The 13,987-nt window shown below is 48.3% G+C and overlaps 1 protein-coding gene and 1 long non-coding RNA gene across 7 annotated transcripts in view; one reads left to right on the forward strand and one right to left on the reverse strand.

The window, feature by feature from the left end:
• Window positions 1-13,987, forward strand: part of Ablim1 (actin binding LIM protein 1) — a 285,120-nt gene that overhangs the window by 203,330 nt on the left and 67,803 nt on the right. The gene's annotated exons all lie outside the window — the stretch shown is intronic.
• Window positions 6,890-8,604, reverse strand: LOC146893693 (uncharacterized). Its single transcript, XR_015003353.2, has 2 exons — window positions 7,382-8,604; window positions 6,890-7,242 (listed from the first exon to the last, which is right to left on the reverse strand). It is a non-coding gene; the product is annotated as an uncharacterized LOC146893693 (long non-coding RNA).

Genomic DNA, 13,987 nt, shown 5'->3' on the forward strand with positions numbered 1-13,987 from the left:
CTAGAAGCAGGCTCCTCCCACTCTGTGTTACACCTCAGTGGATGGCTTCCTGGACACTGCAGCTTCCTGACTTTGTCGTGCCAGCTCCAGCAGATGGACCTGGTCCTTGGCTGCCAGCTAGCCAGGAGGGGAGAAGTTAGACCATAGCCCATCGAGCCTGGTGATAATGAACAGGTGCAGAGATTTCTCCCCCAAAGGCAGACTTTGGAACCAGCTTACAGACCATCCATATGCTCTGCAACCCAGTGGTTCTCAACCTTCCTAGTGCTGCGGCCATTTAACACAGGTCCTCAGGTTGTGGTGACCCCAATCATAAAATTATTTTCATTGCTACTTTATAACTGTAATTTTGCTACTGTTATGAATCATAGTGTACAGATCTGTGTTTTCTGATGGTCTTAGGCAACCCCTGTGAAAGAGTCGCCGGACCCCCAAAGGGGTCTCGACGGGCATTGTAACCAAATGCAAGAGTGTATGCATCTCGGTAGCAGAACTAGGGTCGGTAGCAGAACTAGGGTCTGGGACTTGGTGTCACTCAGCAGTGAGGCAGGAGGAGGGAGGTTGTGTGACACACACCAGAGTCCATTCATCTGGCTACACTTGGAGCTGTTCAGCTTTGGCTCAGCCTCAGCACCCTCAGCTGTAAAACGGGGATGGTGAGAATTGCTTTGATAGGCATTAATCAGATAAGACAGTATCTGGCATGATGGGCCTCAAGGAATGATTTGGTTGCTTGTTGATCGATTGTTTTCATTTATTGGACTTCAAAGGAAGGGACAGATTCTGTAAAGGCCAATAGCTTTAATAAGCCTGTGTGCTGGAAGGAGGCTGCTCCTTCTTCTACCCCACTCCATGTCCTCCTGAGGTAGCCATATGAGATGATTTACCTTGCATGGTTAAGAAGTTGGAGCAAGGGCTCAGGGGCTAACAGCACCCGCTGTTTTTCCAGAGAACCTAGGTTCTGTTCCCAGCAGTCCCATGGTGACTCACAACTGCTTGTTGCTCCAGTTGCAAGGGACCACACCCTCTTTGGGGGCTCCTCCATGTGCGCGGTGCACAGAAGCACACACAGGCAAATACACATGCATATAAAATAGCTAACTGTTTTAACTTCAGTTCCTAGCCAGGATGATGCTTGGAAAGACTTTAGGTTCCACGTGCATTTGTGACCATGAGCTCAGTGTCTCGTGGCTCCACAGAGTGCGTTCTGTTGGTCTTCACCAGTATCTAGCAGTTAGCAATGCGATCATGGATGGTTCATTTTCACGTTACAATTTTCCCCATGGCCTTCAACCAAAAACATGAAAGATCACATGCCCGCCACTTCCTCAGCACCCAACATGTAAACCAAATGGTTCTTTAGCCACCTCCCTGCCCACTAACGCCCCCACCCCTGCTTCACTTTGGTCTAATTTGTTTAGTGCCAGCCCCCGTAGACTTCTTGTTGCTCTGCTGGGCTCTCTTCCATAATGCTGGCACTTGGAGCTGACAGGCCTGGATTCATGGTGGCCGTGATGGATATCGCAGGGAACGATGGAAAGGTCGTCCGAGTCCTTGGCATTAGCACGGAGTCTCCTTGAAGCGGGGTTTAGCCAACTGCTCAGTGATTAATATTCGCTCTATTTATGCATTGCAAAATCCACCCGTGTCAAGAATGATCTGGTGATTTACAGGTTTACCAGCCGTCATCACAGCCCAGTTTCTGAACTTCTCTGTCACCTCTTGTAAGTTCCACCTTTGACTGGGTTCTCCTCGTTTGCTTTCTCCAAATCATGTCCACTGAGACGAGCAGGGGCCTGCCTGTTGGAAAGGCAGTTTGTAGTGAACCTTCAAGGCCTGCCCACCCCCGTGTGTTACTTGAGTCTCCAAACTCCACATGGCAGTATTTTTTTTAATCCTTTTTCATTAGGAGACTCATAAATTTAGATTTTTTTTTTCTCAGTAAGCCCTGAAGATGGCTATTTCTCTTTCTCCCCAACTCAAGATCACAGAGGTAGTTACATGAGTAAAATCTGGCCAAGAAACAGATAATACACATTTAGGCACAGCAGAAAAGATTGAAAGTCGATGGGGAGTGAGCCCAATTTTAATGCCAAGGTTGCTTACAGCCATGTGACTGGGGCCCATTGTCCCCAGTGAAGGACAGATCCCTTCACACTTCTAACAAGCATTGGCTGCTATCCATGTCCCCAACTAGAGATGCTACGAATACAGAAGGTCCATGGTGTGAAAGAGTCACCTGGCTGTCACATGTTCAGAATGAGTTTCCAGATCAGTGTGTGGTTCATGTCCATTATCAACTATAGCACATGTGCACTTGCGATGCAATGGGCCAAATTCATGCTGAGTGCTGTCACCACAACACAAAGTGTGTGTGTGTGTGTGTGTGTGTGTGTGTGTGTGCACAGGCGCGCTATACTGGTGCCTTTGGGGCTGTTAGGGGCCACTGGAGTCTCAAGTGGTTGTGAGCTACTGACAAGGGTGCTGGAATCCAAGCTGGCATCTTCTGGGAGAGTGTTACCTGTAGCCTTCGCTCCAGCCCCTCTACAGGTCCTCAGATTCTACCCCAGATAGCCTGGGGAGGGGGTTCAAGCAGAGAGGCCTGGGAGAGTGTGGGCTAATGGCTCAGAGCTGCTGTAATTCTGGGGTAAATAAATCACCCACAGGTGCCACTCTGAGAATTTGTCCCCATAATGGAGGCCTTTGACTCTTTAGAAGAAAACACACCAGTGCTCTGGTGAACACCCCTGTAATTATTAGAATGTGCAACCAACAGCTTTATCTTCGTCTCAAAGGCTCAGCTATGCTGCCAAAACTTTTTCATTTCTCCAGCACTGCTTGGGACTGTTTCCAACCAGCTCAGAGAGATCCCAGAAGATAGAGAAGGGTTTCCGATATGTTGGTCACTATAGCCCAGTAATTGCTATGATTTTCCCTAAATCATCTTCGTCTTGTCGAAGGTGACCAGAGTTAATACAGAATCTTGCCTCCATCCTAAGGAAGGGTCCTTCAAAGGGAGCTGCTTCATCCTGGTAGACCTGTCTGGTTCTGGTTAGTTGTGTGTTCATGTGAGCTGGGGATCTCTCTGTCACGGGTTCACCTGAGATTCCTGAAGAATGTTTTAATTGAAAATGAGATAATATGTATAAACTGCCCAGAGCATAGTAGTCATTTAGCACCACTCCCCAACACACGCATACACACGCACACACACACACGCACTAAAAACACAGTACAGGGCTGGCAAGGTAAAGGTACTTGCTGCCAAGCCTGATGATGGTGGAAGAGGGACTGACCCCTGCCTCTCATCCTCTGACCTCCACCCTTGCACCAGACACCCTTCCACACACACAACAAATCAATAAATAAACGTAAAGCAGAAGTTGGAGCCAGGCTGACAAATAAGTCCTCCTTAGATGGTGTTTCCACTCAGTCCCGCTGCAGAGTTCTGCAGTTTGGAATGCACGTCCAAAGTTGAACTCAGTTTTATTTCACTTTTGCGCAAAGCTTCCTAATGTGTCTCCAAAGCAGCGATTTGGACGAGAAAGCTGGTTTGTGAGCTATGCTTGCCACACACCTTTCCCTCTTCTCCAACCTAAAACACGGTGCTTAAAAGCCCTAGTCTCATTTCAGGACCATCCTGGGGAGCGTGACTGTCAGATTAACAACGTAGTTAACGTACTTAACTGTGAGTGGTTGTGAAGAAATGGTACTTTCCTCACCTGCCTTAACCAGAGAAAGAAGGACTACCCCCCTCCTTTTCTGGAACATGGACTGGCCCGTCGTGGCGGCTGGTGTGTTTAGTCAGTGAAGCAAGCAGAGGAGGCGGTGAGCGGCCAGAGGAGCCTGCCACAACTGCTCTGGTTTCCTGTGTGAGTCTCTGGAGAGATGCGCGGCGTGGTTGCAGCCTAGCTTCTCAGAGAAGCCTGGTGTGTAAGCCAGCAAGCAGACAGACAGAGGCCTCAGTCTACCCGACTGAGGTCTGGCATTTCCAGAGTGTTCTGAGCTGGCAGCCAAAAGGAGTCCTGCCCAGGAGAGCTGAGGAACAGGATCAAACCCAAAGGAACCCTGGCGCAAGGTAAAGCGGGCATTGCAAAGATGTCCTTTACCTTGGGAGGCAGTTGTTAAATCTCTGGCTTCCGGGGCAGGCTTGGGGGCCACTGGGAAGTTCCACGTATTTTGGGTTGCTTAGTAGCAACAGAGGCTTCTATTATTCTATTATCCCAAATGCCTTTTATTTCTTGTTTTTTTCTGTTGCGACATAGTTGAACCATGGACCATCTATCTCTCAGATAGAGATCTAAAGAGACCAGGCAGGTCCTGCCAGAGGCTGTTGGGGGGGGGGGGGGTTAAAAACAAGAGCTGTATTTGGTGCAATTACTCTCATGAATTTTTTTTAAAGTGTTTTCAGGCTTTTGGCGTGGTTGTGTGTGTGCTTTTGGGCTGCAGGGCTCTGAGGAATTTGCTTTTGAGAAAAAGAAAGTACTTTAGAGTCACGATTGAGGGCGTTTGGTGGTGAAGGTGACTTGGAACCTTACTGTCCTCCCTGCTGTTATGTGTGAGTGCTTTTCTTTAGTACGGGGACTGTAAATGAAGATCAGTGTGTTTGGAGAGCGTTCTTGTTTGTTTCAGCTACAGTCTGAAAGAGTCCTCCATGTGTTACCTCTCACCACCTCCGGGTGCGCGGGGAGAGGAGTCTGGTCTGTATGATAAGAATAGTATTCCTAATAAAAACAGTTTTCCCAAAAACTTAGCCGTTGGGACAGTTGCATTCAAAAGTGTATTATATGTGTGCGGGGAGGGGAATAGTCAAAAGTGTGGTGTGCTGGCTCTGAGGAGGAAATGAGGCGAGAAAGTTACCCCAACTGTGATGGAAATGGATGAGCGCTCCCGCGGAGGGAGGGTAGAGGCTTAGAAATCTGAGCTGCTGCCTGAGGCTGCGGAGGAATGTTAAGAGGATATGAAGTCGTTTGGATGACCCAAACAGGTTCTGACAAGTAAATGAAAAATAACTAATTAAAATGTAATTGTTGCCATTCGGTAGTGGATCAAAAGGCTGTTTGGGTTGTGAGGTGCTTCGAGCCGTTGATGTGACCAGACTCAGAGGCATGAATTACTTTTGAGAAGGTTTCCGTGCCAGGCCTCCCGCAGGACCTGTGAATGGAGTGGGGAGCAGATGTTTTAAGTGGGTGGCTTTAGCATTTTCATGGGTCAGTGAGTTTAGTGTCCCTGGTTCATCTAACAGCCGCAGGGAAAGTTGCACCAGGGCCTCAGAGGGCTTTCCTCTCCGGCTAGCTGTAGCTTATCTGAAACACAGGGCAATCAGAACCACTTGAGTCCTGTGATCTGCCTCCGGGCCACAGAGCCCTTGGACCAGGGTTCTTCAGCCTTTGCAAGGCTGATATTTTGGTTGGAGTCATTCTTTTGCGGCTGGGGACTGTCCTGAAGGATGTTTCACACCAGGTTTGGTCTGTACTTGCCAGGTGACAGTAGTCCCTCTGCAGTCACAGCCTCAGATGCCTCCAGACAGCCAGAGACTCCCAGTGGGGCTCCAGCACCCTGTTGTGAACCTCTGCTCTGGAGAACTCTCCTCTGAGGCCTCCTGCTGCATGTCCTTAGTTGGGGGTGGGGAGGGGGCAGTGGTGACCAACCTGAAGGAGTTCTGCTGAATCCAAGGAAAGTAACTGGACAGACATTTTAGCCTGATCATTTTGGTTTGGGTTTGTCTGGCTTGTATTTGCAGGTGTGCATGCGCACGGGTGTGTGTGTGTGTGTGTGTGTGTGTGTGTGTGTGTGTGTGTTCACGCGCATCTCCTTTCCCCTCAAAGCCCTCTGGTATTTTGTCAGTGTTGTGTTGTGTAGAAGTCAGGCCTCCTGGGAACTACTATTTAACAGGAAAAAGAAACTCACACTGTGAGCCATCCTACAAAGCAAAGGACGAACCACAGCTTATTCATTCTGCCGATGAAGGTGTTTTGATATGTGGGTGTTGGGTGTGTCTAGGCAAACCCGAGGAGTTCATTTGTTTGTTTGGTTTGGGGTGGTTGGTTGTTTTTAACTTCTGGTGCCAATGAATGTTTCCATCTCCCAGGCCCCAGATTCCGCACCCCCATCTGGGGGGGGGGGGTCTCCGACTAGAATGGGCTCTTAGAGTTTTGTCAGTGAAAACCACTGCTCAAGGCCTTTGTTTCTGCTTCGCTGGTAACAAAGAGTCAGTGGCTGGAAATTTTTGTTCACTCATTTGTTTCTTCTACCTCGAGCACATGCTACTATCTGTTTACTCTCAGAGCCTCACAAATTACAAAGGCAGGTCCAAACATCTGGCCCCATGCCCCAGCAGTAGCTGGAGATTTCCTAGCTCTATACTCGGTCTCGTGAAATAGCGGTCTCTTAGAAGCTGTGTTTGCCGCAGTTTATGGTGCATCTCCAAGGAACAAGGTGTGGTTGTGATCTCCGTGAGCAGCTGGCCAGGCAGGAGAGCATGTACTGCTCCATCGCAGCTGCGGCAGGGAGCTGGGCCACCTTGTTTGCTGGAATCCGTTCTTAGCCATGGAACCAGACTAGGCCACAGTCTTATCATCAGAGCTCTGCTTTTGTCTGGAAAGTAAGTGTGCTGACCTCCACCTGGAGGCACCAGTGCGTCGTGTGTACCAGAGTGTCCTATGTCATATGTGCTCCTAAAACACTTCCTCTTTGGTAAAATTCACCCCCACTCACTAGGCCCCAGGTCGGCTAGCCCGGAGAACTTTAATAGTTTAGGTCATTTGCCCTTAGGTTGTAGCGCAGTTGCGCTCAGCGGTGATGGCCCTGGGAGAGACCACCCAGGAGCTTGGCCTGCAGGGTGCCTGGCTGTCTGTACTTGGAGTGAAAGTCACAGCCAACACTCCCATAACAAACACACAACAAATTTATTTCCAGTTTTATATGACACAGGCTATTTTAAATGAATGGCCAGAGACCCGAGGGAAACTCCGCCTTCAGGCTTTGTTGCCTTGGAGAATGGGCGACTGTGCACAGCATGGCAGGACAAACACATCTGTCTCCTGGAAGGAATCCAGTCAGACCCGGCTTTCCAGATGTTTCTGGGCCGGAGCATCCTTTCCTCCCGACTCCTCTGAACCCAGTGTGATTACCCGCAGAATGACTTTATGGTCAGCTCCCACACAGACAGGTGGGGAGGTCAGAGCAATAGCTCAAACTTTTATGGTGGGCTTTGGTCAAGAGAAGAAAGCCGAGTTTCCTCTGCAAGAGGAGAGTGGTGCGGGTCGGACGGGAGGGTAGGGAAGGTCGACCAGGGTGCCCCAGGCTCTCCAGCTCTTGGATTTTAACGTTCTCCTCACCGAAAGCATCGTGCTTTGACAGATTGTTCCAGAACACTCACCCGCTAGGTGTGCCTATGGGTCTGGTCGGTGTATTTCTTCAGAAGGACCTGTCTGGTTCCACTGGGGCGGGTGTTCTGCTTCAGAGGCTGACAGGCACTTTGAAGCATGCAGAGGATGTGGGTCTGTGGGTTATAGAATTTGGAAGGGAAGAAAGCTTATAAATTCTTATTCATGAAGCCCAGAAATTGAATTTCTACTGGCACCGAAAGCCCCACAGGCTAGTGCTGCCTCTGGCTTCAGAAAGATGAAGAGCCTATGAACCCCAAAGGACCTGACTCAAAGGCAAATCTTCCCACCCTTCAGACACTGTCAGTCTAAGGAAGCTTGCCATTAGAAGTGAACAGACCCGGGTTCCTTCTCACAAGTCTTGGTGTGGAGGCTCAGAACTGAGACACACTGCAGGGTCAGGGGGCCTCATTACAGGTTCCTCATCTTCTGAGGCAGGCGCTGAGACATGGGGTGTGCCAATGACCAGGGTGGGGTAACAATGTATTAGAGAGAGATAAGGAAGTCAGGGATTGTCCTAGGCTCATGCTTCAGTTCACAACCCCAGCCCAGGCTCTGCGCACGTGAGTCCTCAGAGTAGCCTGTCACTCACACAGCCAGCCTGTCATTCACTGCAGTGTGTCAGTCACAGAGATTTTATTCCCAGGATAGTCTAGAGTAAAGCAAAGACTGGGGATATGGGTGGGACCTACTGTGTGTGTGTGTGTGTGTGTGTGTGTGTGTGTGTGTGTGTGTGTATGTGTTTGGGGGGGCGTTACTAGTCATCTGTAGAATACAGTCAATCCTCATGGCTCTTCGCCAAAGGCACATTCAGAAAAGGCAGGTGTCACCATGAGCAGGGCATAGAGTATTTTTTGTTCCTGACCTGAAAGGGTCACCCATCAGATGTCTGAAGAAACCAAGATGAAATGTTAGTAGTTTTGACAAAAACGATCTCCAAGCCCCTGAGAAGAAACAGACAGCTGTTGTCGTCTTTATCCGAGAAAGCAAAGCTACTGGGAGAGAGACGTAATGCACTCGTGACAGGGGCTCCAGAACTGGGGGCTGGGGAGCCGACTTACGGGGCTGGAGTTGGTCAATAGCATTTGCTCCTTACTCCTCCAGGGAACCTGAATTTAGTTCCTACCCCACATCAGGTGGCTCACAACTCCCTATAACTCAGCTCCTGAGGACCCAATGCTCTCTTCTGGCCTTCACACACACACACACACACACACACACACACACACACACACTCAGAGAGAGAGAGAGAGAGAGAGAGAGAGAGAAGCATATACATAATATTTTTAACAAAAGCAACATTGAAACCAGACTAGTTGGAGACTAGTGAACCTAGATGATCTTTCAAATGTCTTGGACTTCAGATCTGCCTGAGCCTGAAGCCATAGAGGCTAGGAGTGGCCCCAGGAGAAGGGCTGAGGTGAAAGGGCACCCACCCTGATGCCTCTATCATTCTCCACACTGCAGGTATTTTGGCAAATCCATGACTGTGGCCTCTCCATGTTGCTGGTTTTGTGTCACAGCCATGTTTTGCTCATAAAGATTAGCGGAAGCAGAAGTACTTGCCTATGCTCAATGAGGCCTCTTTTATCTTCCCTCACGGCTAAATAGGAATTTTCTACAATTGTTTTGGTTCTGTGCAGCTGGCTCCTTGCACCCCCACTTACGTCCGTATACCTTGTCCAAATAAACACACTGGAAAAGACAGAGAACTGTGCTTGGTGGGCTCAGAACATCCTCTGACAGAATTCAAGACAGCGTTTGCTTTGTTTGGGCAGCCGGTTAAGGATGCCAAATGTATCGAGTCTGGCACTGGATGAAAGACACAGGCTCTTACATAACAAAGTTTAAATCACAAGGGGGGCAGGGTGGAGATATCCACGTTTCCTTTGTGTTTTGCAAAGAATTTTAAGGGGAAAAGTTTGCTTGACTGGGTTTGTTTGACCTCTGCACCGCAGAACTGCGTCGCCCTATCAGTATCCCTTATCTTGGTTTTCACAGGCAACTTTGTATCCCCCCCTCCTTTTCATTCCTTCCCTGCCAGTCTCTCTGTCCCACAAGCCTGTGCTTTCCCATATTGAGTCTTTTGCACCCTCTTCATTCTGTATGGAGCATCTCTCACCAGATGTCAGCATCCTTCTCATTCAGCAGTCAACTGCCTGTTAGTCCCTAGAGCATCTTCCCTGGGCACCTAGCCCAACCCTGACCCCAGACCAGCTTATGTCCCCTGGCAATGTTTTCTCTCTCGCTGGAACCATTTCTTCCCATTATCTGAAGTTCTTACGTGTTTGTGTCGTGTGTACTGTCAACCACCTGTTGAAAAATGTAACTGGGAGCTAAAGTATAGAGGTGGGCAAGTGCGGGAGTAGACATTTGGATGGATAAATGGGTGTTTAGATGGATGGGTAGATGGATGGATGGATGGATGGATGGATGGATGGATGGATGGATGGATGAATGGATGGATGGATGGGTAGATGGATGGATGGATGGGTAGATGGATGGATGGATGGATAGATGGATGGGTGGATGGATGAGTGGATGGATGGATGAATGGATGGATAGATAGATGGATGAATGAATGGATGGATAAGTGGGTGTTTAGATGGATGGATGAGAAGGAAGCAAGAAGAATGGAAAGGGAGGAGAGAATGATGATTCCCTTGTAAACTCCTCCCCCACTTCAGTCCTATCAATACTCACCTCTTTTAATATGGCAGAACATGTGTCTTTGGATGCTTTCCTTCCTATGACAACCTCACCTTGTACATTATGACAATCAAATGATCCTGTTGCTGGCACTAGTTCACACACCAGTCTTCCTCTCCATCAAGTTCTTAAGGTCAGGGATATCTAATTAAGAGTGAAAGTGGCTGTAATCATTAATTCTCTCTTATTGCCGTAGTACTTTATAGGTATGCCTCTTTAAAATCCTTTTTACCAACTCTGTTGCCACAAATAAGTAAGTTAGGGTTGGCAAGATGGTTCAGCTGTTAAGGTAGCTGCCCCCGAGCCTGAAGACAGCCTTGGACTTGATAAGAAACCTTCTCAAGTTGTGCCCTGACTTCCAATGTGTACCGTGGCACATGAAATAAATAGATATGTAAAAACAGAAGAGTAATCTAAGGACCAAGGGCAGCTTGTATGAAAGCTTACAGATAATTCTGGCAGGGCCAGGGTTTGAGTGGCATTGTCTTCAAAGCCCGTATTTTATAGGCTTCTGTGGCAACCATCAGAGGACGTGCTTAACTTACAGGTTGACCAGGCATTTCACAAGTAAGTGAAACCTAAACATTTCTTCATTTATTTATTTATTTATTTTAGTTTTAGATTTTTTTGAGATGGGGTTTCTCTATGTAGCCCTGGCTGTCCTGGAACTCACTCTGTAGACCAGGTTGGCCTTGAACTCACAGAGACCTGCTTGTCTGTGCCTCCCGAGTGCTGGGATTAAAGGCATGCACCACTATGCCTGGCCCTATTTCTTATTTCTTATTTGAGCTAATAAGCACTATTTATACTATTTATTTACAGCATTATAAATGTAAATATGAAGCTTTCTATAGATTGCATAATCCAATGGCATTTTTATGGGCAGAAGCTGTAGCCAACCTGTGGGTTTCATGTTCCGAGCTGTCGTGGCTCTAACTTCAGATTGAGTTAAGGCAGAAATTTGTGTTGTGGGCCTGCCCAGTGGGTTCTCAGGCTTGAGATGGCAGCCTTGGTGGTTTGTGGGTACCGGTCTCTAGCCTGACAGCAGGATTTCCCAGCACATGAACAGAGGGCAGGCGGCTGCCTTGTCAGGCTGGTCCTTGGCACCCAATCAAGTGTCACCAGGTTTGGGACTAACCTAGCTGGCTGGCCTGGGTGGGAGATCTGATCATCAGGGTGGTGGGGCTGTTCATGGAAGTCTAAGACCTCAGAAGGTCTGTCTGCCTCTGCGGGACCAGAGAGAAAGCAAAGAGCGCTCACTGTGGCTTGTGTCAAGGAATCCGTAGGCGAACCTGATGCCTCATCCGATCCAACTTCTCTGTCCTTCACAAAGAAATGAACCAATTAGCCTTTCACCATGTCTGAGTCAGACACGGATTTGTGAGGACATGCAGGCCACCCAAATGCTATATAAGTTGTTGTAGAAAGTTACAATTAGGCTTAAGAGTGTAGCCCCTGGCAGAGCACCTTCCTAGCGTGTATGAGGTCCTAGTACCATAAAAACAAAGGTTAAAAAGTGAGAATTTTTTTTAGCTTGCATGTACTCAACTAATAAATATACTTTATGAGCTGTGCTTGAACTGACCATGATGTCACTCCAGCCAGAGTCATGTGATACCTGAGGTCTTGTGTGGTCAGCTCATTTATGCCAACTTGGGCTCTCCGAGGTTAAAAGGTCATGGCTTCTCTGTTCCCAGACCTAGCCTTGTACTAGCCTGAATGATGACTTCCTTACCTGTGTCTCTGTGTCCAAGGTGATTCCTGCTCAGGACCTGCAGAAATATCAGGGCAGGGAAGTTCTGCTGATTTACTGTGGTCTAGCCTGAGAGCCAAGAACACCAAGACCCAGGAAATACAAGTGATTCACCGAAGAACTGGCTAGGAAAGGCGCACACAGCTCAGAGAGTCAAAGTTGGCTTCAGAACACTTCAGGTCTTTCTCTGGTTCCCCTCTCCGCAAACTGCCCACTGTAATGACCTGTCTACTTACTGTATAGATAAACACAACACTCACCAAAGTCCCTCAGAATCCAAGCCATGATGTATACAGAATGCGGGCTGTTGAGAGGAGCTCACTGCAGAGCATCTAGTGGACGTTTGAGGTTTTGTTCAAACCTTGATTTCCTATTATCGTCACTTGAGAACCCTTCTCAAATCATCATTTCTCTTCCTCTGCCGTCTTAAAGCTCTCCGAGTTCCTACATGCTTCCTGGGAGAGTCCTGGTTATGGTCCAAGTACTCCTGGCTGCCAGCCAATCAGCTTCTAAAGTCTTGTTTTGTTGGTTTTTGTTTTTTTGGTTTTTCGAGACAGGGTTTCTCTGTAGTTTTGGAGCCTGTCCTGGAACTAGTTCTTGTAGACCAGGCTGGCCTCGAACTCACAGAGATCCACCTGCCTCTGCCTTTTTAAAAAGTCTTGTGCAGCCAGTTGGTGGTGGTGCACATCTTTAATCCCAGTACTCAGGAGGCAGAGGTGGGTGGATCTGTGAGTTCCTGGCCATCCCTGGTCTACAAAGTGAGTTCCAGGAAGGCCAGAGCGGTTAAACAGAGAAACCCTGTCTCGAAAAACAAAAACAAAACAAAAACCTTTTGGGGGATCAGCAAGCTTGCTGTGAGACTGTGTCTCCTGCTGACATCAGAAGCTACACCCATAAAGTCTCACCCACATGACTGCCCAAACATGAGCCAAATAAAAATAACACCAGTGGACACGCCAAAGTGTACCGGGAGGAGCCCGCACAGCCTCACCCTTACAGGGAACTATAGGCAACTGAGGAAATCCGGGAACTGGAGAGGTGATCTCCCCAAGTGAAGGAAGAACACACCCATTGGTCCTCCAGTACCAGATGATCAGCCCTGAAAACATACATACAGCTAACATACGGACAGAACAGGTTATGTCTGGGATATATATGTACATACAAACATATTATGCGTATAACAACAAGTAATTTAAGCAGAGACCATGGATTGGTGGGGTGCTGTTAGGGGAGGAAGAAAAGATAAGGGAGAAATATTGTAATTAAATTATAATCTCAAAAATAATTTGAAACTAAAAAAGGGGAAAAAAGAAGAACTCTATAATCCCAACACTCTAGGGCAATGCAGGAGTGTGAGTCTGAGGCCAGTCTGGCTTGCACAGGGAGACCATGTCTCAAAAAACGAACAAGGCAATAACATGATGTAAAATAAGCAAATAAGGGTATAGCCCAGAATCCTGAGACTGGCAGCGTGGTCTTTGTGAGACAGACCATTAGCAAACCCTCCGGGCTTTGAACCTTGCCTTGTCTCACCTGTCATAACTACTGCATTAAGACCACAGTGGCCTTGTACCCTGTAACAACTGGGCATGGCTACACTTGGTAGAGCTTCACTGACAGAAGGACAGGGCCGGCCAGAGCTTGCACAGCGGTCTACTGGCCCGGCGAGAGCTGCAGAAGGCATTTCCTAGTCTCTGGACAGCCCGGTCCCCAGGGCTGCCTGTGGGGAGTGTGGTCCCTGATGCCAGTGGCATGTTGTGAAGTGTTTGCAGAAATGGAGCTCAGCCACATACATGTAGAAGGATGTTTTGTTTCTGTTCATTTTTATTTATGTGTGTCTGTGTGGGTATATGCTGAGGGTGCAGGTGCCCTCGGGGGCAGTGGCATCAGATTTCTCTGGAACTGGAGTTACAGGCAGTTGTAAGCTGCCCAGCATGGGTACCCGGACCTGAACCAGGTCCTCTGTTCACTCTGAGCTCTGAACCATCTCTTTAGAGCCCCCCCCCCCACCTTTTGTTTCTTTGAGGCAGGGTCTTGTCTTACTCCAGTGTCCAGGCTGGCCTTGAATTCATAGAAATCCTCTGTAGTTGGCCATTTTAACTCTCCACTCTTCTAGCTCTTTATTCTTTGGGGG

This window comes from Myodes glareolus, chromosome 7 (assembly GCF_982192425.1).
Source record: "Myodes glareolus chromosome 7, mMyoGla1.1, whole genome shotgun sequence".
Classification (NCBI taxonomy): Eukaryota; Metazoa; Chordata; class Mammalia; order Rodentia; family Cricetidae; genus Myodes; species Myodes glareolus.